Consider the following 13148-nt stretch of genomic DNA (forward strand, 5'->3'; position numbering starts at 1 on the left):
TAAGAGTAAAAACATCTTCTTTAGTTTAAAAAATAACAATTTTTTCCTATCCAATAGTTTGAAAAGTTATATTTTTCCCTTTACTAGAATTTACTTTTCTTTCTCTCATTTTTTGTATCGGACATTCACTAATGTTAGTCTCCCATTGAATTGGAGACTTGGGCTGAAGACATGGATGACAACGGATGAGATAGACATTGAATTGGGAGTAAGAGAGAGCATCAAAACCATGGGGGAACAACGATTGGGCTGAAGAAGAGTTCGAAGACAGTTCTAGTGGCCAAAAATAGGGACAAAAAAAACCCTAAACTCTAAGGGTGAAATATAACTTTTTAAAATTTAATCTTAAAAAAAATTGTTAGTTTTTTAAACCAATAGAGGAAATAAGATAAAAATTTATTTTTTTAATCTATTACTAATTAAATAACACTTTTACTCTGAAACTAACTAATTCTATTAATTTAACAATCCACGGATAAAAACTTGAATTTTCGATACTTAGTAAGTACTAATTGGGATTCAACAAATCTTGGGTGGGAAAAAATCTTTTGGTTTTAAGTTTGTGTATTAACAACGATGTATTACTATATAATTTGGTATTATTTTATATCTTATTTAAAATTATTAAATAATATAATGATATATCATTATTAATGCATAAATTAATATTAATAACTAATACACACAATTATATATATATATATATATATATATATATATATATATATATATATATATATATTTACTCCACTTTTACATTATAGTGGAGTACAACTAGATTGTGGAAGAGATGCCGATAATAATTTAGAGTGAGAAAAAACTAATACCTTTTTTTTAACTAATTCCCAGCTTGTTCCTTGAGTGTTAATCCAACATGTTTTTGTATCATTCTACCCAAGGTAAAAGTCCTTCCAGCTTTTGCAACAATGTTAATAACATTCATGATCAATTTTTTTAATAATCCATTTCAAGTGGTAGTCTTGTCTCACATGATCAATAATTGATGAGAGCAAACTGTTTAAGATGCTCTCTTGCTGAATGTATATATATTCGCTTCACTTTCATATTCAAAGTTGAGTAAGACAACAATGATTCAAGGAACAAACCAAAAGTAAGGTGATTTTAAAAAATAATTCATGATTACAGCTAGATCCTGGAAGAGATACAAGACAATAATGTAAAATAAGAAAAAACTACCTAGGTCCACCAATACCTAATATCTTTTATTTTACTAATTCTCAACTTGTTCCTTCACATTCACCATTCTACAGCTTCTACAACAATGGAAACAACATTCAACACCATCTTTCCCTTATTTTTTCGGCTGTGAAAAGTAAATAAGAAAGAACATTAACTAAATGAAAATAAAATAAGATAACAATGAAACAACCAGGGAGTAAATTTAGAATTACTTAATAGATTTATGGTAATGACTACTACGAGTATGTTTGACGCACAACATTGCATAGTATAAAAATACTGTATAGTATTTTTTCAAGTATCAAACAAATTTATGAGCAGTAAGTTTGAAAAAATTTTAGAACTGGCATATTGAATTTTCAATTTTTATGGGGCTAAAATTAATTTAGAAAGATCCCATCGGTAGCATTCCTTCGCAGAAGCCCACTGAGAAAACAAAAATGATACACATGTTTAGAACCATAACATCTTAGGAAGGTTATCTAAGTACCTTGAAGATAGACCAACAAAAGAAATTGATAAAACGGAAGTTCCTTTGGTATTTCTTGAAGCTTGTTAGATAGAAATTTCATGTTTTTTTCTAGAAGATTCCCACCTGAGAATAATTCATCTGATACCTTGTTGGTAACAGAGAAATGTGTTAGTAAAAGTTATCTGAGCCCATAGCACAGAAGTTAAAAGGAAGAATTGTACCATTGGGCTCATAAAATCATTTTTTTTTTCCGTTAGGGTTGATTGTGCCGAGGCCTGAAGATCATTGCCTAGAAAGCGACAAATGGAAAAATTGTCCTGAAGATAAACCCTTAACACAATACATCAAGATACAAGAACTTCATGGTTCAAGTGGAAAACCATCATTGTTGAGATTCAGAAGATTATATAAAAGAAACGCAACCCTACAAAATCAAGAAATAAACAGTTAAAGCAGAGTTCCTTAAATGAGTGATTGTTTACATACACAAAAGAAATCAAGCATTATTCACAAAAAAACAATGTATTTCAGTTGAATTATAATCAGCCAACACAATTTATATAGCATGGAAACGGAGACGGAAACGTCAAAACGCATTTTCTAAAAAATATAGAAAACAAAAACATAGAGAAACGTGTAAATATTAAAAATATAGGGTTAATATTTTAATTATCAATTTTTTTAATAAAAATATACAATAATCTGTATTTTTATTTAAAAAAAAATGCAACAATTGCATTACATCACAATTGAAAAAGCAACATCTATGATATTAACTATACAATGAACTATTAAACTCTAAACTCAAATTTGTGTATAGGTAAACAACATCAGTACACCATCACCAGAAAACTGTATTGGAAATTATCAAGCTATTAACACTTTCCAACTTCCAGAAAGTCAAATCAGTGAAGCTAAGACAAAAACCAAGTTCTGTAATTTTCAAACTGTAAAAATTTGTCCTGCATAAACCCAGAATTCTAACTGGAAAAATCATTCAACCCACTTGATCTCAAAGAAACTTTCATCTTAAAACAACATTCAAATCAAACCAGAAGCTCTAAATTGAAGAAAAAAACTAGTCATACAAGAGACATCAAATCCTCAAAGTCACAAAATGCAGAATAGATAAAGACTTCTAAAACAAAACACAAAGTCACAACTTTCAAAACCCAAATCTCATAAACAAGCCAAAAGTCAAACAATCTAAAAAACAACTCATCAGATCACAAAGATATAAGATTTGAAGCATACCCACCATGCAAGTGAGGTCTGTCACTCACACTACACTCGAGCTGCTCAGCAAGATTCTGAAACGACAAGAATTACAGGTTTACATAATAAGAAGATGGCCAAAGAATTACAGGTTTGCATAATTGAATTACAGATTTTCATAAGCCATGTATTATGTAGCTAAACATTTATTAATGGTAAAAGAATTACAGATTACATAATTAATAATTTACATGTGTGCACTGCAGAGATGAATATTGATGGCTAAGGAATCAGTTGCAGCAGCGTGGATTTTCATAATACATGGGATAAAGTAGAATAAGCAACGTCAATTTTCGTAAATTGTGTAGAATAAATGAACCTAAAGCATGAAGCTGCCAAGCCGGAGACGGAACAGAGTGTCAAAGCCAAGGATGCACTCTGATGAAGCCGGAGATGCATTCACTGAGACTTCAAGATGCCTGTGAAGGTCAAAATTTTGGACACCGGAGATGGAGAGATTTGTGACAGGCTGACAAACATGGAGAGGAGACGATTAAGTTTTTTTGTTGCATAAGATCAAAAGAGTATTATGCAGAAACACGTTTCCTTTTTTCTTCCAAATTACCAAAACTGCCCCAAAACATTTCGTTTCCGTTCCGGGCCGTTTCGAAAACCGAAACGTTTCCGAAGCATGGAAACGCACCACATGCTTCCTAGAATACAACAATGGTAGAAAACAAGCCTCATAGACTCAGCCAAAACAAGCCCTTCAAAAATATCTCACAAACAAATGAAAGATCAGCATAGTAGGTCTTCTTGACATGTATATATTATACCTAGTGTCCATTCTCCAAATTTCTTAATAGCAGGAAAGATAATAAAAAGCCATACTCCAAATGAAAGTGGAAAATATAATCATATCATTTTATGTGATGCATGGAAAAATAAGAGAAACGAGTGCAGCAACTTTCCTCATCTGATAAGAACCACCCATCTTAAACATCATATATAGCATTCATAATTATTGATTCAAAATAATTTGTTACATCCAAAAATAAACTACGCTCAATACATCAAATTTTTTCTACCAGTTATACTTGTTTCTCTTTTTTTTACATTAATTAGGAAGGATAGGATCTGATGCTCTTTCAACTACAGCAACAAAATAGAAAGATAATTAGCATCTAGTAGATGTGAATGGAAAACAAAACTATTGGATTGAAATTGATTTTAAAACTTGGTTCTGATATTTGACTTTAGACAGAAATGCCTTCACAAGTTCCAATAAATAGAAGGAAACTTGCTGTCTGTGGGCAGAAACTTCCCATTTTGATAGCCAGCCAAGAATTGATAAGCCGCTTGGCCAGGAGAGAGCTTTGCAACAGCAGGCTCTTATACCCCTTACCCACATCCCTGTAAATCTGAGGTTGCAATAGGAACAGATTTTATGAAATAAGTTTAAGTGTTAAACTTCAATGTTTCCTTTGTCCTTAGTTTAGGTTTATGCATTAGAAGCAAGGTTTAATTGAAAATGAATGGTTTCTGCTAGTTAAATCTCAATTCATGAGGTAAATATCTCAAAGAACCTAATGATAACTCTGCTTAGCAGCATATGTAATCCAACTAGACAAGCTAGCCTTTGTTTTCTCATATTCAAAATATTGTTTCAAACTGATGATTAACAAATAAAGCTTAGATGGATACTCACTGTTGATTAAAGTACATGTCATGCATGTGAAAATGTACTATTTATAATCCATGAATTTTTTGAATTCATGAAACCATGAAGCTGATATGAACCTTAAGAAAACCACACCTCAAAAGCTAGCTATTGAGATGGGAGAGCCCAAAGCCATATAAACCCCACACTAGTTGCCCATACTTTCCTATGTAGGATCCAAGTCCCATACCTTGCATTTAGGATCCTAACATACCACCACGCTTCGTAGCCTCGACGCCCACGCGGGCTGGCTATGCGCTAGCTCCCTGCTAGCCCTGGGAGAACACTGCAATGCCAATGTCACCACCTGCGCCGCACGATTGCAATTGAGAGACATGGTGATGACTCTAATACCAATTGATAGGTGTCAGGAGTCACTAGAGCTGTTGTATCAAGAGGAAATCAAGAAACTCTCCCAGCAAAAAGGAGCTCAGATGGATATCCGATCACAACCTTGCTAGCAGCTTAAATATTTTGATGTTGTATATGGATTAATGTATGAGACAGAAATGTAATAACTGCAGTGTGTATTGTATATTACTGGAAAATGAATACAAGGTTCAATCTCCAATCACTCTTGTTTCATACACTGAATTGATTAACAATCAAAATACAAAAGATTAACAAGCCAGTAACAAAAGAGTAGCAAGCCAAAATATATTCGACTAATCCAGCATTTGAGAGACTGGTCTCTTCCTTACTCTACTTCTTCTTCTTCAATATTCTCTGCCTCTCTCTCCACTCTACAGGCTTTTGCAATTTTTTTTCCCTCATTTGTCATTGTTCCTCCATTCTTCTAGCGCCACATCAGCCTCCCTTGACTTGATGGTTCCCAATGTCTGCTGCCTGCTTATCTTTTCTGCTTCCTATCAATCTTGGTCTGTAATGGTTTCCTTAGTTGGTGGGTTGACATTTGTTCCACAATTTGTTGCAGTTTCCTTAGTTAATTGGGTAGCATTCATGTCTCCTGCACTGTTGTCATACGGATTGTTGCTGCTAGGTGGATTAGTGCTGCCAAGTGGACTTTCTCTTTTTTCTTTTTCTGTCTTCCTTCGTATGTACACTTTCACTCTAATATTACCCCACCCATCGAGAGGCACATTGCCTTCAACGTGTAAGCGAGAAAAGAGATACTTGAGATTGTCATATAACTCTCAAGAGTTTTCCCAATCCGAAAAGCCTTCCCACTTGGTCAACAATTCCAAGTCCCCCTAGGTGGAGTACCTCTGTGCTAACACCCTTTCTGGATATACCTCCAACTCCATTCCCTCATTCAAGCATTTCGGTAATGGTTGACACACTGCTGCCGCTCTCATTTGTTTTTTTAATTGTGAAATATGGAAGACAGGATGTATTCTTGCTTCCTCTTATAACTTTAGTCGATACACCACTTGCCCAATTCGTTCAATCACTTCATAAGGCCCATAAAAGTGTGGGCTCAATTTTTCATTTGGGCGAGATGCTAACGAATGAAGACGGTATGGTTGTAGCTTGAGAAACACGCGATCACCTACTTGTAATTCCACCTCTCTTCTATATTTGTCGGCAACCCTTTTCATCCTTTCTTGACCTTTGCATAAATTATTTTTCAATTCCTTGAGGATTAGATTTCTTTCTTGTATCATGACATTCACTTCTTCGATCTTTGAATCTTCTTCCACCCATTTAAGAAGAGGTGGGGGGTCCTTTCTGTAAACCGTTTTAAATGGAGTCATGCCTGCCGAACCATGAAATGATATGTTATACCAATATTCAGCCCAAGCTAACCATTATGGCCATTCTCGTGGTCGATCCCCACAAAAGCAGCATAGGTAACTTTCGAGACTTCGATTCACCACCTCCGTTTGCCCATCTGTTTAAGGATGGTACATTATACTATACTTCATTATTGTCCCCGCTGCCTTGAATAATTCCCTACAAAAATTACTCAAAAACACACTGTCTCTATCTGAAATTACAGTTCTTGGGAACCCATGGAGGCGTACCACCTCCTTAATAAATAATTATGCGACGTCCTTGGCTGCAAATGGATGTTGCAGTGCCATAAAGTGCCCATACTTCGTCAATCTACCAATTACCACCATAATTACGCTCATCCCTTTTGCCTTCGGAAGGCCCGTAATGAAATCCATTGACAATTCTTCCCATGTATCTGTTGGAATAGATAGCGGTTGAAGAAGGCTTGTGGGAGAAGTGGCCTGATATTTCATTTTTTGGCAAGTGTCACACGCTGCCATAAAAGCCTTGACATCTTTCATCATCCCTTCCCAGTATAGGATTGAGCTTAGCAGTTTATAAGTCCTAAAAAAACCAGAATGGCCCCCATAAGATGAAGAGTGGAATTCAGCCATAAGAAGAGGGATGAACCTGGATTGGCGTGGCAACACTAATCTATCTTGTTACATCAATTTGCCTTATTTTAAGGAATATCCACTATGAGCAGAGGGGTTGCATCTTAAGTCTTGGATGATGCCTTGTAATTTTTCATCTTTGCTAACTTCTTTTTGTAACTCTTCAGCCCCTTCCACCTTTATAACAGAGATGGCATTCAGTTGCTCAGTGAAAGTCAGATTTCTGGATAAAGTGTCAACTGCCTTGTTCTCACACTCGGGTCAATACACTATTTTGAAATCATACTCGAGCATCTTGACCAACCACTTTAGTTGTTCGTGTCCAATTATCTTATGTTTAGTGAGAAATTTTAGGCTTTTTTGATCTCTTCGTACCTGGAATTGTTTGCCAAGAAGATAGTGACACCATTTTTGGAATGCAAACACTATTGCCATTAGTTCTCGCTTATACACTGATTTGTTACGGTTCGTAAAGAGAGGGTCTTGCTTAAATATGCCACTGGTTTGCCTTCCTGCATAAGTACAGCTCCAATTCCTTCCCTCGACACGTCAGTCTCAACTACAAATTCCTTGGAAAAATCTGTAACGGCTGAAACTGGAACCAAAATCATGGCATTTTTGAGTTGGTCAAAGGATCGTTGCGCTTCAGGACTCCAACAGAAGGCATTCTTCTTTAATAAGTTGGTTAGCGGTTCAGTGATTTTTCCATACCCTTTCACAAACCTTTGATAATAACCCCTCAACCCCAAAAATCCGCGTAATTCCCTCAAATCCCTCAGTTCAGGCCATTCTGCCATATCTTGAAATTTTCTTGGGTCAGCCTCTACTCCCTTTTTGGATACAACGTGGTCTAGATATTTGATTCGATCTTATCCAAATGAACATTTCTTCTGATTAATGACTAATTAGTGATCCCAAAGGAGTTGCAGTACTGCCCGTAAGTCCCACATATGATCTTCAAACCTTTGGCTATAAATTAGTATGTCGTCAAAGAATACCAAAACAAATTTACGAAGATATGGTTTGAAAATCTCGTTCATCAACCCTTGGAAGGTGGCTAGTGCATTAGTCAATCCGAATGGCATAACAATGAATTCGTAGTGCCCCTCATGTGTTTTAAAAGCCGTTTTGTCAATATCTTCTTCCCGTACTCTAATCTAGTGGTATCCTGATTTGAGGTCCAACTTACTAAAGACCTCTGCAGCTTCCAATTTGTCCAATAGCTCGTTGATGGTTGGCATTGGGAATCGATCGGGTATAGTGATACTGTTCAATGCCCTATAATCTACACAAAATCGTCTTCCCTTGACTTTCTTTCGAATCAATATTACTGGGCTTGAAAAGGGGCTTACACTAGGCCTCACCATACCTATTGCCAACATCTCACGAACAACCTTTTCAATTTCGTTTTCTGATAGTAAGGGTAACGGTATGGTCGCAAATTAGACGGTTGGGCTCTTAGCACTAGTCATAAGGCATGATCATTGTGCCTCTTAGGTGGAAACTCACAAGGTTCCTTGAACAATATTTTAAATTTCTCCAATAACTCCTGAATTGTTGGATGTATTATTGCCATTTCCTTGTCACTGCACTCATTTATTGCCCTCAACTCCATCCAAAAACCATCTTCTTTCTTTACCACAAGTTTGCAGAGAGTCTTCAGTGAAGATTCTAGACGAATTAATGATAAGTTTCCAGTCAACTCCACTTTCCTTCCTTCCTATCCAAACCGTATAGACTGTGTTTGCCAATTAATTTTTACCTCTCCTAGAGTCTTCAACCATTCTACTCCAAGTATTGCATCTACTTCTCCTAATCAAAATGAAAGAAAATTTAGTCTCAAAGGAAGTCCTTGCAATGTTAGTTTGACTCCTTCACACCTTCTTATACCCTTGATCTTATGATTATCACCTAATATAACTGATAATTGGCTACTTGTATTAGAATTCCCAACTCTGTCACCAATCCTTCGGAAAGAAAGTTATGGGTGGCACTGCTGTCGATTAACACTACCACCTTCCTTCCCATTATTTCTCCCATCAATTTCATGGTCTTGGGTGAATCGAACCTTATAACTGAGCTATTGTTCAAGTTAACCTCCATCTCCCTACTCTCTGTCACAATTTCCTCTTCTTCTAGATTCTCTGTTCCTTCCTCTAGCTTCTCTTCATTGGCTAGAAGTTTTTTTCATAGTTGACAGAATCGACAACGATGCCCTGGGGCAAATTTTTCATCACAATGGAAACATAGTCCCTTCTCCATCTTGGCTTGAAATTCCTTATCTGAAAGTCATTGATAATTCCCATCTTGTCATGGAAATGAAGAAGAAGCTCCGGAGCTCGTTGTGGGTTTTACATTAGAAGTTTGGGTAACCTAAGTTGAAGGTCCTTCATTGCGATGGGAAAAAGAGGGGCGTGTCTCTAGTTGAACGTGATTTAGGCCTTGGGTTGGGTTCACAGATGGGTTAGGTGAGTTGCGATTCTAGTAATGGGAATGTGTTATGGTTGGGCTGTTATGAAATGAATTGCTGGATCGGCTATTATATCAATTGGAGCTTGGGTGGGGAGTGAGAAGAATTAGGTTGGAGTGTGAATGATGGAGGGGGCGGGTTGTTGGAGTATAAACCTTAGGGAAGGGCTTACCTGGTTTCAGGACGTACTTTTTGTCAATAATTTTATTTTTCTTCTCCACTTGATGCGCTTGTGTCATCATCTCCATCAACATTCGAGGGTGGAACATCTTCACCTTTGATCGGATTTTTTCCACCAAGTCGTTCATGAAAATAACTTTCATTTTATCTTTTGATAACCCGTCAACTACTGCCGAGAGAAGTTCAAAATAGCTGCGGTATTCCTGCACCATACCATTCTGTCATAGGGCGAACAGTTCTTCCTTTGCCGTTCGTTCGTCCAACGGTAGAAAACGCTCTAGCACCTCCTCTTTAAATGCTTCCCATCCTAAGAAGGGTTTGTGTTTTTCTTGCCATTGCAGCCAATGGAGGGCATCCCCTTCCGTGCAAACTCCGACCCCCGTTAGCTTATCTCTCTCTATCAGTCGATTCACTTGAAAGTAACGTTCGAGCTTTGATACCCAATCTAAGGCGTCCTCACCACCAAACAGGGGTAGTTCTAGACGACAGTACTGCAAGTCCCTCCGGCCTCCAGTGATGACTTCTACCTCCTCTCGGTCGCCCTTGTTAGCCCCTCCTTCCTCCAAATCTACCTCCTCAGTCTGCTCCAAAGGTGAGATTATGGGTGAACGGGATAGTGATGGGTGGGTCCCCATTGGTGCTTTTCCCTTGTCATTCCCTTCCTTTGCCACTGTTGATTCCCTTAGTTCTTTTAGGAACTCCTGAATGGTTTCCATGTCAGATTCCATTTTTCCTATTCGATTATTGATTTTCCTCCCATTCGCTTTCACCTCTTCCAGCCCTTCCTTGACGGTCGTTATCTTCGACTCCAAGTTCTCCACCCTCGCTTCCATTCTAGTCATGCTCTGATACCAATGATACGAATCTTAGAAGAACCACACCTTAAAAGCTAGCTATTGAGATGGGAACCCAAGGCCATATAAACCCCACACTAGTTGCCTATATTTTTCAATGTGGGATCCAAGTCCCATACCTTACACTTAGGAACCTAACAGAAGCACAACAATTTTATTAGCTTCTTTTATCTGCAAGGACAGTAGATATGTTACTACAATAATATCCAATAAGTATATTTATTTAGACAAGCGTTTTGAAAGTTCAAAATTTTTCCCCTCAATGTCATATAACTAAAGCTGAATAATATTCGAGCATAGTTTCGTTAATCATGGAAAAGCATAAAGCATACAGAATGTCTTTGTTCAGGTACTATATTAAAAAAAACATAGACGTAAAATTGCAGAATAATGAGGAAATATATTGAATAAACACCTTTGGTGATGGCAAACACATTAGAGCAAAAAATTCCCTGATAGAAGTCTTAGTAATTGACAATTTGGGGGCCTACCTAACTCATTCTTAGCTCAACCATCCTTGCCTTATAGGGTATCATCTATCAAGCCAATGTTGCCTTGCTAAACACATATGTTGCAAGAATTTGAGCCATGAATAACTAAGAAATCCAATTGATACTATAGGATATTATTTACTTGCAATAATGCTTTTGTACAAGAGATATTAATTGAATATGTAGTTCCTTATTCATAACCAATAATAATTTTATTTGATATTTGAAATCACCTAAATTTAATTTTACCCACTCTCCAAAACAAATTTTGTTTAACAACGTATTCCAGTTTGGATTACCATATTCATCCACATTACTGTACAAAGAAAAGCACAAAGGTTGTGGTTAAAAATAATATGGAAACTGGAAATTTATAATTTGCAACTAAAGTTTTAGCAGCACTGTTCTGAGCAGTCAAAGGTAAAGCTTTTGAAACAACTCCGTTGATTAAAATAACATAATATGCATCTATAGTGTGAGGAACATCTTACCTGACAGGGCCTAAAAAGAAAAGCCACAATCCAACGCATATTACTGTCAAAGCAATGTGATGTGTGAGGTATATTTGCCAATTAGATGATGCAAGGACAATAGCAGCTGGCAATTTGAACATATCTGGCCAACCAGAATTTCCAGTTTGGAACAATGGTGAAAGACTTGCACGGGCAACTGCAGACACCAATACATTGGCACAGCTCAGAATGGTATCTTCAGGTGCAAATAGAAGTATCACAGTATCAGCCAACACTAATAGCCCATTTGCATCCTTCAAATATAAATACAGATCACATACTTGTCAAATGTCAATTTTTAACTCAATAATGGTGGAGACCAAAATATCTTATCTTCCAGAAAGAAGAAGGCCCTCTCATGTAGATATAATAAGCACATAAAAAATGAGCAAAGAACACTAAATATCAGCAGCTGTAAACCCATTACTTCCTTGAGCTCCAAGACCAAATGCGTCCATGACAACTACACTATCACCACAAATTAAAAAAAAAAAGAATAACAGTACTGATCAGTGTCTGCAATCATATTTTATTTATCATGAGTTCTCCCACCATAATCTTATGTAGCATGATCAAGTGAGGCATGTAAGAATAGATAGAAACTTAATCAAGGCAGAAATTGAATGGGGAATTGAGCTATCATACATTCCATCCACAAAACAATAAGTAGACATTTTGACCAAAGTCATCCTAAAACCAGGTTTTGAATCATTGACATGTAAGCTAGGAATGGTTGACATCTTTCACCTGCATGAGGGGGAGTGTTAGAAGATTTGGTCCATTTCAAGTTTAGGAAATAGAAGATGTGATCCATTTTTTTGGAAAGTTTTGATTAAGTTTTTGGATTAGGAAAAAAATTATTGTAATATATATTTTTTTTCTTTTTTATTCATTTCCTTTTTGTATGGTTTGAATTTTCTTAAATTGATGTAACATATGTGTATAAATTCTCTCATACGAATGAATAAAAAATTAGTGTAACAACATATCCATTTTAGACAAGAATTACCTCTATTATAGACCACATATTTAAAGAATGAAAACGCAAGGCCATTATCCAAAAGATCCACCTGATCATCCCTACTTTCGTTCAAAAATGCCTAGAAGTACTAACTAGGCCAAGCACTGTCTCTACACGGGAAAATCAACCTGTTTACAAAGTGGAAATTCCACCTCTCTAAATTGTTTGTCTCTCTCAAGGGAAACCCACGCAACTTAAAGTACCTAGCTCAATGAAAATTAGTTTCCTACTTTCCAAAAGTAGTTAGCCATATCAAAACACTCACTGAAGACAAAAAAAGATATGTTCATAAATGTAAAGAGCTCCATACTTTTAGTAGATAAAATCTACAAGGGGAACTACATAAATGACTGAATAAAAATCAACAATACCTTATATATGTGGTAAAACAAACTATTGACGGACAAGGAATCATGGGAAACAACATGAGTAGGTCTTCAAGAGAATGCTTGAAAATTTCAACATGGCAGAAGGATGATCACTTATCACATTAACTTTTGCATCACATTCTGATGGTGAACCAATTACCTTATCTTCAATGAAAACATCTGAGATGGATGACAAACGAGTTGTGCCCAGTTAAAATAAAAACAAAAATTTGAAAAAAAAAAACCACAATCAACTGAATCGGAAATTATTTGTGGATGAATATATAACATGGT

The 13148-nt window shown here is 36.3% G+C and overlaps 1 long non-coding RNA gene across 4 annotated transcripts; it reads right to left on the reverse strand.

Moving 5' to 3' along the window:
• Positions 1-1092: 1092 nt before the first annotated feature.
• Positions 1093-11916, reverse strand: LOC123205046. 4 transcript variants are annotated; one of them, XR_006499708.1, is made up of 4 exons: positions 11445-11916; positions 3267-3416; positions 2931-2982; positions 1093-2096 (listed from the first exon to the last, which is right to left on the reverse strand). It is a non-coding gene; the product is annotated as an uncharacterized LOC123205046 (long non-coding RNA). The 4 variants fall into 4 exon arrangements; XR_006499707.1 differs by lacking the exon at positions 11445-11916 and having other exon boundaries at positions 1093-1324; positions 1691-2096; positions 3267-3657; XR_006499706.1 differs by lacking the exon at positions 11445-11916 and having other exon boundaries at positions 3267-3657.
• Between the last annotated feature and the right edge of the window lie 1232 nt (positions 11917-13148).

This window comes from Mangifera indica, unplaced genomic scaffold (assembly GCF_011075055.1).
Source record: "Mangifera indica cultivar Alphonso unplaced genomic scaffold, CATAS_Mindica_2.1 Un_0001, whole genome shotgun sequence".
Taxonomy (NCBI): Eukaryota; Viridiplantae; Streptophyta; class Magnoliopsida; order Sapindales; family Anacardiaceae; genus Mangifera; species Mangifera indica.